The 20,145-nt window shown below is 40.3% G+C and overlaps 1 protein-coding gene across 1 annotated transcript in view; it reads left to right on the top strand.

Annotated features, from left to right (window-relative positions):
• Window positions 1-16,378: 16,378 nt before the first annotated feature.
• The window catches only part of LOC123761007 (uncharacterized), a 304,005-nt gene continuing 300,238 nt past the window's right edge, over window positions 16,379-20,145 (top strand). Inside the window, exon 1 of the mRNA XM_069339269.1 lies at window positions 16,379-16,422. The gene's annotated coding sequence lies outside the window, so the exon portion shown is untranslated. The remainder of the gene's footprint in view (window positions 16,423-20,145) is intronic.

Genomic DNA, 20,145 nt, shown 5'->3' with positions numbered 1-20,145 from the left:
GGTTAGGTTGCTTAGGTTAGGTTGCTCAGGTTAGGTTGTTTAGGTTAGGTTGCTCAGGTTAGGTTGCTTAGGTTAGGTTGGTTGGTTAGGTTGCTCAGGTCAGGTTGCTCAGGTTAGGTTGCTCAGGTTAGGTTGCTCAGGTTAGGTTGCTCAGGTTAGGTTGCTTAGGTTAGGTTGCTCAGGTTAGGTTGCTTAGGTTAGGTTGCTCAGGTTAGGTTGCTTAGGTTAGGTTGCTCAGGTTAGGTTGCTTAGGTTAGGTTGCTTAGGTTAGGTTGGTTATGTTAGGTTGCTCAGGTTAGGTTGCTTAGGTTAGGTTGCTCAGGTTAGGTTGCTTAGGTTAGGTTGCTCAGGTTAGGTTGGTTAGGTTAGGTTGCTCAGGTTAGGTTGGTTAGGTTAGGTTGCTCAGGTTAGGTTGCTCAGGTTAGGTTGCTCAGGTTGCTCAGGTTAGGTTGGTTAGGTTGCTCAGGTTAGGTTGCTCAGGTTAGGTTGCTTAGGTTACGTTGGTTAGGTTCCTTGGTTAGGTTCCTTGGTTAGGTTGCTTGGTTAGGTTACTTGGTTAGGTTAGATAGCTTAGGTTGGTTGGTTAGGTTAGATAGCTTAGGTTGGTTGGTTAGGTTGGTTGGTTAGGTTAGATAGCTTAGGTTGGTTAGTTGGTTGGATAGCTTAGGTTGCTTAGGTAAGATAGCTTAGGTTGGTTGGTAGGTTGGTTGGATAGCTAAGGTTGGTTAGGTTGGTTGGTTAGGTTGATTGGTTAGTTAGGTTAGGTTGGTTGGTTACGTTGGTTAGGTTAGGTTGGTTACGTTGGTTAGGTTAGGTTAGGTTGCTTGGTTTGGTTGGTTGGTTAGGTTGCTTGGTTAGGTTGGTTGGCTAGGTTGCTTAGTTAGGTTAGTTGGTTAGGTTGCTTGGTTAGGTTAGATAGCTTAGGCTAGATAGCTAAGGTTGGTTGGATAGGTTGGTTGGTTAGGTTGGTTGGTTAGTTAGGTTGGTTTGTTAGGTTGGTTAGGTTGGTTGGTTAGGTTAGGTTGGGTTGGTTGGTTCGGTTGGTTACGTTGGTTAGGTTGGTTGGTTAGGTTAGGTTGGTTGGTTAGGTTGGTTGGTTAGGTTAGGTTGGTTGGTTAGGTTGCTTGGTTAGGTTAGATAGCTTAGGTTGTTTGGTTAGGTTAGTTAGGTTGGTTGGTTAGGTTAGATAGTTTACGTTGGTAAGGTTGGTTGGTTAGTTAGGTTGGTTAGTTAGGTTGGTTAGTTAGGTTGGTTGGTTAGATAGCTTAGGTTGGTTGGTTAGATAGGTTGGTTGGTTAGGTTGGTTGGTTAGGTTGGTTAGGTTAGGTTGGTTAGGTTAGGTTGGTTGGTTGGTTAAGTTGGTTACGTTATTACGTTGGTTAGGTTGGTTGGTTACGTTGGTTAGGATGGTTGGTTACGTTGGTTAGGTTGGTTGGTTGGTTAGGTTAGTTTGGTTGGGTTCGTTGGTTGGTTGGTTAGGTTAGGTTAGGTTGGTTGGTTAGGTTGCTTGGTTAGGTTGGTTGATTAGGTTCTTTGGTTAGGTTGGTTGGTTAGGTTGCTTGCTAAGGTTGGTTGGTTAGGTTAGATAGCTTAGGTTGCTTGGTTAGGTTAGATAGCTTAGGTTGGTTAGGTTAGATAGCTTAGGTTGGTTGGTTAGGTTAGATAGCTAAGGTTGGTTGGTTAGGTTAGATAGCTTAGGTTGGTTGGTTAGGTTAGATTGCTTAGGTTGGTTGGTTAGGTTGGTTGGTTAGTTAGGTTGGTTTGTTAGGTTGGTTGGTTAGGTTGGTTGGTTAGGTTAGGTTGGTTAGGTTAGGTTGGTTAGGTTAGGTTGGTTGGTTACATTGGTTAGGTTGGTTGGTTAGGTTGGTTGGTTAGGTTGGTTGGTTAGGTTGCTCAGGTTAGGTTGCTTAGGTTAGGTTGCTCAGGTTAGGTTGCTCAGGTTAGGTTGCTCAGGTTAGGTTGCTTAGGTTAGGTTGCTCAGGTTAGGTTGGTTAGGTTAGGTTGCTCAGGTTAGGTTGCTTAGGTTAGGTTGCTCAGGTTAGGTTGCTTAGGTTAGGGTGCTCAGGTTAGGTTGCTTAGGTTAGGTTGCTCAGGTTAGGTTGCTTAGGTTAGGTTGCTTAGGTTAGGTTGCTCAGGTTAGGTTGCTTAGGTTAGGTTGCTCAGGTTAGGTTGCTTAGGTTAGGTTGCTCAGGTTAGGTTGCTCAGGTTAGGTTGCTCAGGTTAGGTTGCTCAGGTTAGGTTGCTCAGGTTAGGTTGCTCAGGTTAGGTTGCTTAGGTTAGGTTGCTTAGGTTAGGTTGGTTACGTTGGTTAGGTTCCTTGGTTAGGTTGGTTGGTTAGGTTGCTTGGTTAGGTTGGTTGGTTAGGTTGCTTGGTTAGGTTGCTTGGTTAGGTTGCTTGGTTAGGTTGGTTGGTTAGGTTAGATAGCTTAGGTTGGTTAGGTTGGTTGGTTAGGTTGGTTGGTTAGGTTGGTTAGGTTGGTTGGTTGGTTAGGTTGGTTGGTTAGGTTGGTTAGGTTAGGTTGGTTAGGTTAGGTTGGTTAGTTACATTGGTTAGGTTGGTTGGTTAGGTTGGTTGGTTAGGTTGGTTGGTTAGGTTAGATAGCTTAGGTTGGTTGGTTAGGTTGGTAGGTTAGGTTAGATAGCTTACGTTGGTTAGGTTGGTTGGTACGTTAGGTTGCTTGGTTAGGTTGGTTGGTTAGGTTGGTTGACTAGGTTGCTTGGTTAGGTTAGATAGCTTAAGTTGGTTGGTTAGGTTAGTTAGGTTGGTTGGTTAGGTTGGTTGGTTAGGTTGGTTGGTTAGGTTAGATTGCTTAGGTTGGTTAGTTAGGTTGGTTGGTTGGATAGCTTAGGTTGGTTGACTAGGTTGGTTGGTTGGTTGGTTAGGTTGGTTGGTTGGTTAGGTTGGTTGGGTTGTTAGGTTGTTTGGTTGGTTAGGTTGGTTGGTTATGTTAGGTTCGGTTGGTTGGTTGATTAGGTTCTTTGGTTAGGTTAAGTTGGTTGGTTAGGTTGCTTGGTTAGGTTGGTTGATTAGGTTCTTTGGTTAGGTTAAGTTGGTTGGTTAGGTTGCTTGGTTAGGTTGGTTGATTAGGTTCTTTGGTTAGGTTGGTTGGTTAGGTTGCTTGGTTTTGTTGGTTGGTTAGGTTGCTTGGTTAGGTTAGATAGCTTAGGTTGGTTGGTTAGGTTAGATAGCTTAGGTTGGTTGGTTAGGTTAGATAGCTTAGGTTGGTTGGTTAGGTTAGATAGCTTAGGTTAGATAGCTAAGGTTGGTTGGATAGGTTGGTTGGATAGGTTGGTTGGTTAGGTTGGTTGGTTAGGTTGGTTGGTTAGTTAGGTTGGTTTGTTAGGTTGGGTAGGTTGGTTGGTTAGGTTGGTTGGTTAGGTTAGGTTGGTTAGGTTAGGTTGGTTAGGTTGGTTGCTTAGGTTGCTTAGGTTGGTTGGTTTGGTTGGTTACGTTAGTTAGGTTGGTTGGTTAGGTTAGTTAGGTTGGTTGGTTAGGTTGGTTGGTTAGATTAGATAGCTTACGTTGGTTAGGTTGGTGGGTTAGGTTGGTTGGTTAGGTTAGTTAGGTTGGTTGGTTAGGTTAGATAGTTTACGTTGGTAAGGTTGGTTGGTTAGTTAGGTTGGTTAGTTAGGTTGGTTGGTTAGATAGCTTAGGTTGGTTGATTAGGTTGGTTGGTTAGTTAGGTTGGTTGGTTGGTTAGGTTGGTTAGTTAGGTTGGTTGGTTGGTTAGGTTGGTTAGATTAGGTTGGTTGGTTAGGGTAAGTTGGTTACGTTATTACGTTGGTTAGGTTGGTTGGTTACGTTGGTTAGGATGGTTGGTTATGTTGGTTAGGTTGGTTGGTTGGTTAGGTTAGTTTGGTTCGGTTGGTTGGTTGGTTGGTTAGGTTAGGTTAGGTTGGTTGGTTAGGTTGCTTGGTTAGGTTGGTTGATTAGGTTCTTTGGTTAGGTTGGTTGGTTAGGTTGCTTGCTAAGGTTGGTTGGTTAGGTTGCTTGGTTAGGTTACATAGCTTAGGTTGGTTGGTTAGGTTAGATAGCTTAGGTTGGTTGGTTAGGTTAGATAGCTAAGGTTGGTTGAATAGGTTGGTTGTTTAGGTTAGATAGCTTAGGTTGGTTGGTTAGGTTGGTTGGTTAGTTAGGTTGGTTTGTTAGGTTGGTTAGGTTGGTTGGTTACATTGGTTAGGTTGGTTAGTTACATTGGTTAGGTTGGTTGGTTAGGTTGGTTGGTTAGGTTGGTAACCATATTAATTAATACTTTTAAACACACACACACACACAGTGTGTGTGTGTGTGTGTGTGTGTGTGTGTGTGTGTGTGTGTGTGTGTGTGTGTGTGTGTGTGTGTGTGTGTGTGTGTGTGTGTGTGTGTGTGTGTGCGTGTGCGCACAAGAGGCTGGTACATAAGCTGGAGAGACAGGCAGGTGTAGCTGGTAAGGTGCTCCAGTGGATAAGGGAGTATCTAAGCAATAGGAAGCAGAGAGTTACGGTGAGGGGTGAGACCTCCGATTGGCGTGAAGTCACCAGTGGAGTCCCACAGGGCTCTGTACTCGGTCCTATCTTGTTTCTGATATATGTAAATGATCTCCCGGAGGGTATCGATTCATTTCTCTCAATGTTTGCGGACGCTGCTAAAATTATGAGAAGGATTAAAACAGAAGAGGACTGTTTGAGGCTTCAAGAAGACCTAGACAAGCTGAAGGAATGGTCGAAAAAATGGTTGTTAGAGTTTAACCCAACCAAATGTAATGTAATGAAGATAGGTGTAGGGAGCAGGAGGCCAGATACAAAGTATCATCTGGGAGAGGAAATTCTTCAGGAGTCAGAGAAGGAAAAAGACTTGGGGGTTGATATCACGCCAGACCTGTCTCCTGCAGCACATATCAAGCGGATGGGCTGCAGAAAATAATGTGGTATTTAATGAAGATAAGTTCCAGCTATTTCACTACGGAAAAAATGAAAATATAAAAACAGAAACCATGAACAAAACGCAGTCAAATCATTGAACGAAAAAGCAATGTAAATGATTTGGGCTTACTCATGTCGGAAGACCTTACCTTAACCAACACAGGTCTTGCTCTATGTAAAAGCTAATTAAGAAACTTTTGGGTCCATATAAAGTAATATCAAGGATAGCAAATACAAATTTAAGAATTTGTTAATAGGAGAGTATATAAATGAACACATAGGCCACATAAAGTTAGCTGAAATGACTGTTGACGAGACTGATGCAAATGACAGTGAAGTTACCCAGACAAAATCTTCTATTGGGCAACCCGTTCTCGCAAATTCGTAAAGTCAATATTGACTTATTAACTACATGCATAGGTGATATACTAAACATAATAGATACCCTTGTTACGTACTCCTAGCAGAATACGTATATAAATTTAAAATAACATTTTTTGTTCTATTATATCATTGCCTGTATATGTACACATATTGTGTTTTTGTAAATTATCGTGTGGTGTGGCAGCGTCAGTGGAGACAGGAGCGCGGTTGCTTTGCACACGTCTAATACCTGTTAAATTCGGGAAAGCTGGACCTGTTCAGTTGGGAGTTCCAGATGTCACTTTTATTTAGTATATATAATTGTTTATTTTCTGTAATTAAACAGGTGGCATTGTACTTATATATTTTGTAAGTAACTATTATATGTAATTTGCATTCTTATGTGTTTTGAGAACAAGTGGTTGTTCAATTAGTTTTAAATATTAAAAAGTCCTTAGTTTCCATCCCTCATCCTGGGATGAGGCAGACGGGAGGTGAGAATTTGGGTAGCGACAGAGCGAGAGTTCAGTAGCTTCGGGGGACCAGGAAGAGTAACATGTGGGAGATAAGTCTGTTACTTCTTGTTGTGCCATATTTTATTATACTATATTAGGAGAAGGACAATACCTTTTGTTTGTTGTATAAGTTAACTTGACCATCTGTGTTTTTATATTATACTGTCTTGAATATATATCTATATAATATTTTGTATCTATTCTTCAGTCCTAAAGGAAGATTTTTATTTATGTGCTCATTACTTATCAAGGGGTTATACTGGTGACCCGCTCTTGAGAACAGCAGTTTTCTCGTATCCCTAGACGTAATTAAAGCTTGGCTGCTGTAGGGTCACGAGCCGTAACGAACGATAGGTAACAAGAGTTATGGGGGCCTGTGCCGGGAAATATTGTTCCCACTTAACCTTAATTATGCTAATCTAACCTTGCCTTCCTAGGTACCATTATGTCAAGTGTCTGTGTGTTTTATAAGAACTATTCCATGTGCCAAGCAAGCGTTGTTACTTGACAAGTGTGTCAAGTAACAACGTTTCACGATTTTGAGGTAAGTCATCCTATATATTTTGTTTGTGCAGTGAGGCCAAGCGAATTTTCAGTGTGGTGACAATTTTACAGTGAAGTGTAGTGCAGTGCCATTGTTTTAATTATTGTTGTGAATCAAGTGCCAAGTGTTAGTAACGATGGAGGAGAAAGTTGCAGCGTTGGTGGCTCACCCAGACTTTGAAGGGATTCAGAGCCTGAAAAAGACTGAGTTAATACAAATGGCAAATCAGTTGGATTTGACAGCCAACAATAGAATGGTTAAAGCCCAAATATTGAAAGTCATTGTGACACATTTTGTTGAGAATGGAGAGTTAGAGGAAGAAATTCTAGAGGAGTTAAGAGAGGAGTCGAGTGATCAGATGACATTAAAGCGTCTTGAGTTAGAAGCGCAAATAGCCAATGCTAAGCTTGAAGCTCAAAAAGAACAGAGAATATTAGAGGCTGAAGCTCAGCAGAGGGAGCTTGAGACTAGACGTTTAGAAATTGAGGCACAGTTGCAAATAGAAGCCACAAAGAAGCAACAAGCCGAGGAACAAACTAGGCAATTAGAGATTCAACAACAGATGGCTGACACTAACTTCAGGCTTGAATCACAGCGTATGGCAGCTGGGCATGGAAATACTAGTAATGTTTCAATAAATAGTGATTATAATCCCATAAGGATGAATAAGTATATAGAGTTGCCCAAGTTCAATGAGGAGGATCCTGAGGTTTTCTTTGCACATTTCTATAAAATTGCCATCAGTATGAACTGGCCAAGGGATCAGTGGGTAGCCATTATGCAGTCTCAATTTAAGGGGCGTAGTCAGGAGGTTTTCACATCCCTACCTGACGCTCATAGCTTTGATTACGAATTTGTAAAGAAAAGCATCTTAAATGCATACCAAATAAATCCAGAGGCACACAGGCAAAAGTTTAGGAACTTAAGGAGGATAAGTGATCAGACAATAGTAGATTTTACTCGTCAGAAGACGAATTTTTGCAACAGATGGTTAAAGTCACTTTCAGTCACTGACTTTGATGCTCTAAAGAATCTTCTTATAATGGAAGAAGTATTGTCATGTCTCCCAGACCAGTTGTCTACTTTTATGGCAGAACAAAAGAATGTAACAGATATTTATGAGCTGTCAAAGCTCGCGGATGAGCATGAGTTGTTGACTAAGGCCCAGTTTACGGCCACTTCACCTAAGTCTAGTCGTAGAGTAAATTATAATGCTCCCCGAACTCCTTATCAGAATCCATCCCGTCCTAGTGCTCCAGTTACTCCCATGAGCTCTTCTCTTACAAAACCTAACCCTGCTACTTCATTGTCAGGAATGTCAAATAATAATAAGGTTATTTCTAAACCTACAGTTGGTTCCACAGGTGTGTCCACTGTAAGGTTCCCATTGTAAGAGAAAAGGCCATGGAATTAATTCATGTTTTATATTGCACCCTGAGTTAAGACCAACTGGTCTCATTTATTGCAGAGGTGTGCAAAATAAACTTACTAATAAACATGTAACTGTAAACCCCAATTGGGTGAAACAGTATTCACCATATATGTCTTCAGGTGAAGTTTTGTGTATTAATGGGAAGTGGAAGCCAGTGGTTATTCTTCGTGATACAGGTGCTTCCCAAACCATAATTTCATCCAGTATTCTTTCTGATGTTGAACAGAGAGAGACTGGAAAGTTTGTTGTTCTTCAGAGTGTTGCAGGACGTAAAACTGTACCTCTAATAGACATTAATTTCCGATCCACCATTACACCAAGTTTATGCACTGTGGGTGTTAGTACACAGTTGCCCATCCCAGGTGTGGATGTTATATTGGGTAATGATGTGGCCATAAACCATGTTGTGGGTGAGAATGATACCCGTTTGTGTAAACAGCCAGTTGCAGCCCATGTTTATTCTGCCTGTGCTGAAGTTAGTTCTATGAATGAACCTGTTGTAGAAGATGGTTTTGTCCATTCTACCTGTGCTGATGTCAGTACTAATATAAATCCAGTTGTCAGTTCTGATGTTGTTACTCAAGCATTTGTTCCAGTAACCAGTACCCCTTCAGTGGAGAAGTGGGATGTGGTTGTTCCAGATTCCTGTGTGGCCGATTTAGTTGTTGAGAGTAAGCCTGATACTATGACTCTGCTTTATTCCAATAAATTGGGAAAGGATGTCCATGTACCATTGTCTTGCCCGCTCACTACGAACGTTGTGCCAGGAGTTGAGAGAAACTTAAAAGCCACGACTCTGTATTCCAGCCAAGTGAATGGTTTAGGACCAGATGTCGGGTTGGCAGAAGTATTCCCGCTCACTCCAAGTTTCGAATCAGTTGTCGAGAGTAAGTCCGTTGTAGAGGCCCCGCCTCACCCTAGTCAAGGTGATATAATAGGGGAGGAGGTCAAACTACCTGTTACTTGCCCGCTCGCTTCAGATTCCCTTCATTTATGTGCATTGAGTAGAACTGACCCTAAGATTTCAGAGAGAAGCAAGGAGACAGTCTGTACTGTAGATCCAGTTTTGGAGAGTGTGGGAAAGCAGCCAGAGGATCAGCTTCTGTTGAGTAGATGGAGACCCATTGAGCCTCCCTCTTCAGTTGTCTGTGAGGATGTGACCCAGCTTGGTAGTGATATTATTGATTGTGAGCAGACAGTACTCCAAGCAGCTCCAGAAGTCATGGGAGGAAATTTTGGTAAAACAATTAAGAGTGGTAAAGTAGCAATTGGATCTAAGTTGCGGAGTTGTGATTCTTATTCTATGTGGAGTAAGTATTTCTCATTGGGTACATTGAGTCAGAGTGTGTGTAGGATGTTGAAATCTACTTTTATTCTGCAGGAGCCATTTTCTTGTGAAGCAATGGACTGTGGGACATCTTTGTCAAGCCTTGTGGTTGAGCAGAGAGAGTTTACTCAAGTAGGTTGTGCATCCAGTTCTGAGGAAGTGGTGCGTTATACTAGAGCAGTGTCTCTATATTCAGATCCAGTTAATTTTGATGCACGAGTGATGCAAGTGTATGTTCCACTCAAGTGTGGTGTTGACTTTCAGAGTCATATTGTGGGTGAAGGATTAAATCATACTGGGGAGCAGATGTTTGAGGCTCCAGGTGTGTATTTCAAGTTGGGGGATAAGGTTATCCTACCTAGAGTTAATCATTGTGAAGGGTTACAGATTATCCTTGGGTGTTTCCCAGGTAATCTGCTGTTCATCTTCAAGATGTTAAGACCCTTAAACCTCTTGGTTGATTGGTTGTCATCAGACGTAAATCACTTGGGAAGTGATGGTGAGGATTGTAAAGTTTTCGGCATGTTTTATTTAGTCTTTTGGAAGACTAGACGGTTGATGAAAGTGTGTGTTGTGTTCAAGTTCACCATCAGGGGGTGTGAACTTGTCTTCGGAGTTATGATTGAGATATGGTGCCCAGGCATATGCCTGTTTTCTTTCACTGATCGTTATGACAGAGTTATGAGGCAATTGATTTCTGTGTTCCTTATGGATCATCTGAGTCAGTTCGATCAGGTAGTCTTTGCAGTTATCTTGGGTTGTATTTCTTGGTTTGAAGGTCAAAGGTTTGCTAAGTCGGTGTCTTGTGTTTCGGAAGGTTCTATGAATGGGAAAGTCTTATGCATAATTGTGAGGTTTAATGCTAATTTCTCTAATTTTAGTATCCATTGGGCGAGAGTATGTGTTCCACAGAGGATCAAGAGTGATGAAGAGCAGATGTCTGTGTCAGAGCATACCCAGGAGAAGTCCCAAATCTACTCAACATCCAGTCAGCTTCAATTAAGCAGTTCAGTTCCAGAAAAGGGGAGAAATGGAAAATGGAGTATGTCTTGGAAAAATTCACCATGTGGAAAAGGGATCACATGGAAATACGGAACTGATCTTAGAGAAATAGTAGAAACAAATGAAAAGCTGAATTGCCATGATAACTGTGTGAAAGCAGCTACCTTTATTGACAATTCTATTCATGCTAATAATGATAATGTTGTAGATAGGAGTGTGAAATATGATCTGCAACAAAGTGAAATAAATGAGATAGTACCTTGGAGAGATAAATTTGCATATTCCAGTGACACATATGTAGAACATAGTCATAAGACTGAAATTTCTGAGTTTCCTGTAAGACTATATTTGGCGTGTTTTCATTTTTGTCCAGAAATGTGTTCTAATTACTTTTACATGTTTGGTGTAGTTAATGCCATAAATCTCAAGTGTCATACATTCTACTTTGAAAAAATGCCATTGATCTTCAATCTATTGCATTTTTTTTCTTGGAGGTGGAAGTGTTACGTACTCCTAGCAGAATACGTATATAAATTTAAAATAACATTTTTTGTTCTATTATATCATTGCCTGTATATGTACACATATTGTGTTTTTGTAAATTATCGTGTGGTGTGGCAGCGTCAGTGGAGACAGGAGCGCGGTTGCTTTGCACACGTCTAATACCTGTTAAATTCGGGAAAGCTGGACCTGTTCAGTTGGGAGTTCCAGATGTCACTTTTATTTAGTATATATAATTGTTTATTTTCTGTAATTAAACAGGTGGCATTGTACTTATATATTTTGTAAGTAACTATTATATGTAATTTGCATTCTTATGTGTTTTGAGAACAAGTGGTTGTTCAATTAGTTTTAAATATTAAAAAGTCCTTAGTTTCCATCCCTCATCCTGGGATGAGGCAGACGGGAGGTGAGAATTTGGGTAGCGACAGAGCGAGAGTTCAGTAGCTTCGGGGGACCAGGAAGAGTAACATGTGGGAGATAAGTCTGTTACTTCTTGTTGTGCCATATTTTATTATACTATATTAGGAGAAGGACAATACCTTTTGTTTGTTGTATAAGTTAACTTGACCATCTGTGTTTTTATATTATACTGTCTTGAATATATATCTATATAATATTTTGTATCTATTCTTCAGTCCTAAAGGAAGATTTTTATTTATGTGCTCATTACTTATCAAGGGGTTATACTGGTGACCCGCTCTTGAGAACAGCAGTTTTCTCGTATCCCTAGACGTAATTAAAGCTTGGCTGCTGTAGGGTCACGAGCCGTAACGAACGATAGGTAACAACCCTTAAAAAGCTTCATAGAAAACACCGACCTTACCTAACCTTGTTAGTATGTTAAGATAAGCATCTTATTGCTTCGTAATTACAATTATTACTTAACCTATACCTATAATAGGTTAAGTAACAATTGTAATTACGAAGCTATAAGATGCTTATCTTAACATACTAACAAGGTTAGGTAAGGTCGGTGTTTTCTATGAAGCTTTTTAAGGGTATTTATTATGTTTAGTATATCACCAATGCACTTATTTAATAAGTCAATATTGACTTTACGAATTTGCGAGAACGGGTTGTATTGGGACACCACCTACTGTGGTTGACAGACCACTTGATATAGAGCTACACCATGCCAGCACCTATAAAACTTAGATCTAGACCTTTAGTGTCAACTGTGCACTCACTACAAGTCCACTGTCTAGATGTTAATGAAATTAACTACCCAGTTGAGAGCTTGACACATGCAGTTTCATTTGTTCCTGACCCTCAGTCAGAGCCAGAGTTGCATAGTGCTCTTGATGAACTAGGTGTTGACATTAGCACAATCTATAACTAAGTGGACTTTGTAGTCATCGTTCACTGTTTTTGTTTGGCCAAACCAGAAAACTATTAATAAGTCTTTTGGATGAATGAGTTGTCTTGTTTGTTGCCTCACTTCTCAGTACCTCTGCCTCATGTGTCCTAATATTGTTGTGCAATGTAATGTATATACTTATTTCAACTTTGTACTGTCTCTTAATAATAATAATAATAATAATAATAACAATAATTTTTATTTAGGTAAGGTACATACATAAAGAGATTTTACAAAGTTTGTTGGCTTTATAGATAGAGCTAGTACATACAATGCCTAAAGCCACTATTACGCAAAGCGTTTCGGGCAGGAAAAACATTAATGACTAAAGCTTAAAACTAATGGGTAAAAAGAATAAAATGTCTTAACCATATGCCAGTGTGAAATCTACTGTGCCATTTGAATTTTACAATGCATGTCATGAAGAGTTCTCTAGTAACTCTAGTTCTCTAGTTCTTCTAGTTCTCTAGAAGAGTGTCCTAGTAACAACAATGAAGCCAGGGATGCCTGACAAAGAGCAGCTCCTGTCACCCAGGAGTTGACTGACTGTGATTGCTATCACCAAGATATTAGCCTTCTATTTCTAGTCTTTGCAAATATTATATAAATATTGTACATTTAAATAATTTTTTTCTATTATATAGTTTCAAGATAATTGTAGTTGTTAGGCCATGACTCGTGTTCCATTTAGTTCAGATAATTGTCTTGTATTATTTTCAAGCACGAGTCATTGACACAAGATGTTGATATTTTTTATGCAATAAATTTTGAGTACATATTCTTCACACTTGATGATTAGCGATGCATATGTTCTTCCCGCTCTTGTTCTAATAAATGAATTCTTACTATTACCTTCTGTCAAATTATTTTTCACTGACTAAGACTGTTCTAAATTTTTCGATGCACATACCAATGGGTGTCAGTATAAATGCACACCTTTTCTGTCATGTAATGTGTAATCTGATATTCAATATTTAAGCGTTTCATTTTATCTCACATAAGTCCTTCACAGTCAAAGTATTAGCTAGTCAGACATTTGTCGACAAAAGGACGTCGACTTGGTAGCATGTCCGAGTGGTGTCAGCCTTCAAATTGTAGACGAGTAGAGTGGTTATCTTGAGATGATTTCGGGGCTTTAGTGTCCCCGCGGCCCGGTCCTCGACCAGGCCTCCACCCCCAGGAAGCAGCCCGTGACAGCTGACTAACACCCAGGTACCTATTTTACTGCTAGGTAACAGGGACATAGGGTGAAAGAAACTCTGCCCATTGTTTCTCGCCGGCGCCTGGGATTGAACCCAGGACCACAGGATCACAAGTCTAGTGTGCTGTCCGCTCGGCCGACCGGCTCCCTAGCTCGGCCGACCGGCTCCCTAGCTCGGCCGACCAGCTCCCTAGCTCGGCCGACCGGCTCCCTAGCTCGGCCGACCGGCTCCCTAGCTCGGCCGACCGGCTCCCTAGCTCGGCCGACCGGCTCCCTAGCTCGGCCGACCGGCTCCCTTTACGAGGCAGCTAGGCCTCTGACGTCACAGAGCGTGTGCCCTGCTGAGAGTAGGCCAGTCAGTGTACTGTGAACCATTACCCCTAGAGCAGGTGGACCTCTTGTGAGCTGGATATTGTGTTACCTCTCAATAATAAAGAAACACAGAAGCAACACGAGTGTATTCATTACATTCCTAAGTAAGAGCCTTCACCATATATCCGACCAACAAGAAAAAACAGAATCATGATAACTATATTCTTGTAATCATACATAGTTATCATATTAAGTACAGTAACTATATTCTAGTTATCATAATCTGTACAATAACTATATTAAAGTTATCATATGTAGTTATCATATTCTGTATTATAACCGTATTATAGTTATCATATATAGATAATATATTCTGTATGATAACTTTATTCTAATTATCATACATAGTTATCATGTTTTGTACTATAACTATATTCTAGTTATCATTATTCTAAACAATACAAATATATTCTTGTTATCATTCATAGTTATCACTTTCTGTATTATAAATATTGTGGGAACCGACCTGTGAGATTTATATATATTTAATTTATATGAATTTATATAGAATTTATATTAACGTTAATTTATATATTTCGATAGCAATTTGTATGATGTAAAGTGGACTGTATTTCTGCAATAATCTCACAAATCGATCCACTACACATTAGGGGGGGGGTGTTTATATTGAATTTATATATATGCAGCCAATCAAACTACAGTATTAAACTACATATATTAGTATACATTGAGGAGGTTCCTTATCTTATTATACAACAGGCTTAGTCCACCAGGTATAACTAGGATGTAGACACCAATTTATCCTCGTGTGAGGCAGCTTCCATCACCCAGTAACTGATATACCAAGCTTGCTTCCTCTTCGTGTTCCTGTCAAAGGGCGCTAGCTGTAAAGCCAGAATCCTAATATATGACAGCTATATCAGAGAAAACACTGTATAATGAATCATAAAGACCAAGGCTTAATTACCATTTATTAAGAGGCTGTTCGCATTCTAACCGGTTCGGCCAATATCTACCTAACATTAATGGCCAAAAATGATTAGATAAACGGGTTTCGGCAGAACACTTCCCTTGATTATTGTTGACAGCGTGTTGATGATGGTAGAGCACTAATATGATCTCCATTACACTTCGTCCAAGAGAAATGATAGGAGCTGTTTACTCCCTGCGCCTCTGGTCTTAACAACAATGGCTGACCACTCCTTCTTCACTGACGCCTGGCCTACTTTGTCCAGATATCAGTAACTGATAGAAGGGTCACATTTACTTTATTTTAATACTGATAATTAAGTTAATTTATATGTGATGTTTTTATGATGTAAAAAGTCCAAAGACTAATGTATTTAAGAATAATTCCCACCATACTAGGTGGTGAATTTATAATAGTATGTGGCAATGATATCCCGTTTTCTATAGACGGAAAGTTCCACTACAAGCTACATTTTCTATGGGTTAACTTGTGTATACAATGCAACAACAATATCTGCAATTGCATGTAATATTATTAAATGGTGTCGGATTTTCCGACAAATATATTCTTGTTAACAAACATATTTATCATATTCTGTACGATAAATATATCCTAGTTACCATATGTAGTTATCATATTCTGTATGAGAACTATATTCTAGTTATCATATGTAGTTCATCATACGTAGTTATTATGTATGATAACTACTTTCAAGTTAGCATGCGTAGTTATCATAATCGGAATGATTACTATATTCTAGTCATCATATGTAGTTATCACATTCTGAATGATAACTATATTCAAGTTATCATACATTATCATATTCGGTATGATAACTATACTGTAGTTAACACAGGTAGTTATCATATTCTTTACTGTAACAATACTCTAGTCATGATTCTTTGATATGATATTCTGTACGATAACTATGATCTAGTCATCATACAAGGTTATCATATTCAGTACGATAACTATGATCTAGTCATCATACGTAGTTATCATGTTCTGTATGATAACTATTTTCTATTCATCAAATGTAGTTATCATGTTATGTATGATAACTATATTCTTATCATACGTTGTTATCATGTTCTGTATGACAACTATATTCTAGTCATCATACGTAGTTATCATATTTTGTATGATAAATATATTCTAGTTATCATATTTTGTATGATAACTATATTCTAGTTATCATATGTAGTTATTAAATCCTGCATGATAACTGTTTTCTAGTTATCATATCTTGTATTATAACTATATTCTAGTTATCATATTCTGTATGATAACTATATTCTAGTTATCATACATAGTTATCACATTGTGTATGATAATTATATTCTAGTTATCATTTGTAGTTATCACATTGTGTATGATAATTATATTCTAGTTATCATTTGTAGTTATCATATTTTGTATGATAACTATATTCTAGTTATCGTATGCAGTTATCATATTCTATATGATAACTATATTCTAGTTATCATATGTAGTTATGGGGCGCCTGACAGCTGGGTGGACAGCGTTTCGGATTCGTAGTCCTGAGGTCCCGGGTTCCATCCCCGGTGGAGGCGGAGACAAATGGACAAAATGTTTCTTTCACCCTGATGCCCCTGTTACCTAGCAGTAAATTATAAACCTGGGAGTTAGACAGCTGCTACGGGCTGCTTCCTGGGTGTGTGTAACAAAAAGGAGGCCTGGTCGAGGACCGGGCCGCTGGGAGGCTAACCCCGAAATCATCTCAAGATAACCTCAAGATAGATCATATTATGTGTGATTACTATATTCAAGGTATCAAATAAGTCGCTGGTCGACCTTGAGACGTTCAAACACTCCTCGATTCGTAATCTATATCAGATCAATTTATCATCGCTAACGAATTCCTTATCACACGCCTGCGAGGACCAGAGCATGACAAGGAAAATGCCCTTCAGTATGTTTTTGTCAAGTGGTGAGGGAGAGTGTGTTGGTGGTGAGTGTGAGTGTTTAGTCGTAGTGGGGGAGTGTGTTTGGTGGTTAGTGTGTGTTTGAGTAGTGGTGAGGGAGAGTGTGCTTGGTAGTTAGTGTGTGTGTTTGAGTAGTGGTGAGGGAGAGTGTGCTTGGTAGTTAGTGTGTGTGTTTGAGTAGTAGTGAGAGAGTGTGTTTGGTGGTGAGCGTGTGTGTGTTTGAGTAGTAGTGAGAGAGTGTGTTTGGGGGTGAGTGTGTGTGTTTGTGTAGTAGTGAGAGAGTGTGTTTGGTGGTGAGCGTGTGTGTGTTTGAGTAGTAGTGAGAGAGTGTGTTTGGGGGTGAGTGTGTGTGTTTGTGTAGTAGTGAGAGACTGTGTTTGGTGGTGAGCGTGTGTGTGTGTGTGTTTGTGTAGTAGTGAGAGAGTGTGTTTGGTGGTGAGCGTGTGTGTGTGTGTGTTTGTGTAGTAGTGAAAGAGTGTGTTTGGTGGTGAGCGTGTGTACTCACCTATTTGTGCTTGCAGGGGTTGAGCTCTGGCTCTTTGATCCTGCCTCTCAACCGTCAATCAACTGGTGTACAGGTTCCTGAGCCTAATGGGCTCTGTCATATCTACACTTGAAACTGTGTTTGGAGTCTGCCTTCACCACATCACTTCCAAATGCATTCCATTTGTCAACTTCTCTGACACTAAAAAGTTCTTTCTAATATCTTTGTGGCTCATTTGGGCACTCAGTTTCCACCTATGTCCCCTAGTGCGTGTGCCCCTTGCGTTAAATAGCCTGTCTTTATCTACTCTATCAATTCCTTTGAGAATCATGAATGTGATGATCATGTCCCCCCTAACTCTTCTGTCTTCCATCGAAGTGAGGTTTAATTCCCGTAGTCTCTCCTCGTAGCTCATACCTCTCAGCTCGGGTACTAATCTGGTGGCAAACCTTTGAACCTTTTCCAGATTAGTCTTATTTTGGACTAGATATGAATTCCATGCTGGGGGCTGCATACTCCAGGATTAGCCTGACATATGTAGTATACAAAGTTCTGAATGATTCCTTACACAAGTCTTGATATGGGCTGCAGGGGACAGGTCTGGCGTGATATTCACCCCCTAAGTCTTTTTCTCTCTCGGACTCTTGAAGAATTTCATCTCCCAAATGATACCTTGTATCTGGCCTCCTGCTAACTACACCAATCTTCATTACATTACATTTGCTTGGATTAAACTCTAACAACCATTTGTTCGACTATACCTTCAGTTTGTCTAGGTCTTCTTGAAGCCTCAAGCAGTCCTCCTCTTGTCCGTCTAGTAATAACCGTCTAGTTATTGTAAGATAACTAGAATATAGTTATCATACACAATATGATAACTACATATAATAACTAGAATATAGTTATCACACAAGGGGAGGTTTTAATCCTTCTCATAATTTTGGCATCGTCAACAAACATTGAGAGAAATGAGTCCTCCAGGAGATCATTTATGTAAATCAGAAACAGGATAGGCCCGAGTACAGAGCCTTGTGGGACTCCACTGGTGACCACTCCAATCTGAGGTCTCACCCCTCACTGTAACACTCTGCTTCGTATTGCTTAGATACTCCCTTATCCACTGGAGCACTTTACCAGCTACACCTGCCTATGTACCAGCGTATGTACCAGCCTCTTATGGGGTACTGTGTCAAAGGCTTTCCGACAATCCAAGAAAATGCAGTCTGCCCAACCTTCTCTTTCTTGTTTAATCTTTGTCACCTGATCGTAGAATTCTATTAAGCCAGTAAGGCAAGATTTACCCACCCTGAACCCATGTTGGCGATTTGTCACGAAGTCCCTTCTCTGCAGAAGTGTTACTAAGTTTTTTCACACTATCTTTTCAATCACCTTGCATGGTATACAAGTCAAGGACACTGGCCTGTATTTCAGTACCTCTTGTCTGTCACCCTTTATTTATACTGGGACCATATTTGCCGTCTTCCATATTTCTAGTAGGTCTCCCATCTCTAGTGACCTACTATACGCTATGGAGAGTGGCAAGCAAAGTGCATCTGCACACTCTTTCAGTACCCATGGAGAGATCCTGTATGGACCAACATCCAATCTCACATCCAGATCCTACAGGTGTCTCTTGACCACATCTCTCGTAATGTCTAACCCTTCCACGACCGCCTTGTTTAATTCCCCTCTCTCCTATTGCAGCGACTTCACCTTGTTCTATTGGAAGATCTCCTGGAACCTCTTGTTGAGTTCTTCACACACCTCTTTGTCATTCTCTGTATACCTGTCCTCGCCTGTTCTAAGTTTCATTACCTGTTCTTTCCCTGTTGTTTTCCTCCTGATGTGGCTGTGGAGTAGCTTTGGTTCGGTCTTAGCTTTGCTACCTATGTCATTTTCATCATTTTTCTCTGCTTCTCTTTTCACTCTAACCATATTCATTCCTGGTTCTCTCTGCTTTCTGGTGTTCCGTTATTTCGGAAGTACCTCCACACTCTTTTTGTTCAGTACCTTTGCTTCCATACATGCCCTATTTTACCATGGATTCTTCTTTTGCTTCTCGGATTTTTCCTTTTGGGCCGGGATAAACCTGTTTACTGCCTCCTAACACTTTTGGGTGACATAGTTCATCAAATCTTGTACAGACTTAGCTCTAAGGTCTGTGTCTCATGGCATTTCTCTTAGGAAACTTGTCTTCTCATAATTCCCCTTTCGGTATGCCAGCCTTTTGTTTTCTAGTTCTTTTTGGGGGAGATAAATCCTAGGTCTACCAGGTACTCAAAGATCAATACATTGTGATCACTCATTCCCAAGGGTGCTTCCAACTTAATTTCCCTTATATCCCACTCATTTAGTGTAAAATATTAGATCGAGCATGGCTGGTTCATTTTTCCCTCTCATTCTTGTTGGTTCCTTAATTTGTTGGCTTAGAAAGTTTCTTGTTGCCACGTCCAGCAGCTTAGCTCTCCATGTATCTGGTTCGCCATGTGGGTCTCTGTTCTCTCAATCTATCTTCCCGTGGTTGAAGTCTCCCATGATTTGTAGTCCAGATCCATTCCTGCTAGCAACATTAGCTGCTCTCTCAATTATGTAAATGGTGAACATGAGTGTGTGTTTTTGAGTAGTGGTAGGGGAGTGTGTTTGGTGGGGAGCGTGTGTGTTTGACTATTGGTGAGGTTGTGTGTGTTTGGTGGTGAGTGTGTGTGTTTTTCAAGTGGTGAGAGAGTGTGTGTTTGGTGGTGAGTGTGTGCTCTCAGCTAGTTGTACTCACCAAGTAGTGCTTGCGGGGGTTGAGTTTTGACTCTTTGGACCCGTCTCTCAACTGTCAATCAACTGGTGTAGAGATTATTGAGCCTTTGGGCTCTATTCATATCTTCATGTAAAACTGTGTATGGAGTCTGAACAAATTTCTTTCTAATACCTCTGTGGTTCAATTTGGTACTAAGTTTTTACCTGTGTCCCCTTGTTCGTGTTCAACCTGTGCTAAATAGTTTGTCTTTCCCCACCCTGTCAATTCTCCTGATAATATTATAGGTGGTATACCTTGCATGGTATACAAGTTAGGGAAGCTGGCCTGTAGTTCTGTGCCTCTTGCCTGTCACCCTTTTGTATATTGGGACTACATTAGCTGTCTTCCAGCTTTCCGGTATGTCTATCATATTCCTGTCTGGGCCTTCAGTCATTTGGTGGAGATTATATATGACTGCGACTATAATTTTTTGTCGTCCAGTTGCTTTGGTACCTGTTATGTAGTCACTGGAACCTT

This window comes from Procambarus clarkii, chromosome 41, assembly GCF_040958095.1.
Source record: "Procambarus clarkii isolate CNS0578487 chromosome 41, FALCON_Pclarkii_2.0, whole genome shotgun sequence".
Lineage (NCBI taxonomy): Eukaryota > Metazoa > Arthropoda > Malacostraca > Decapoda > Cambaridae > Procambarus > Procambarus clarkii.
The sequence above is the reverse complement of the archived record's forward strand: the minus strand, read 5'-3'. Positions and strand labels throughout refer to the sequence as shown.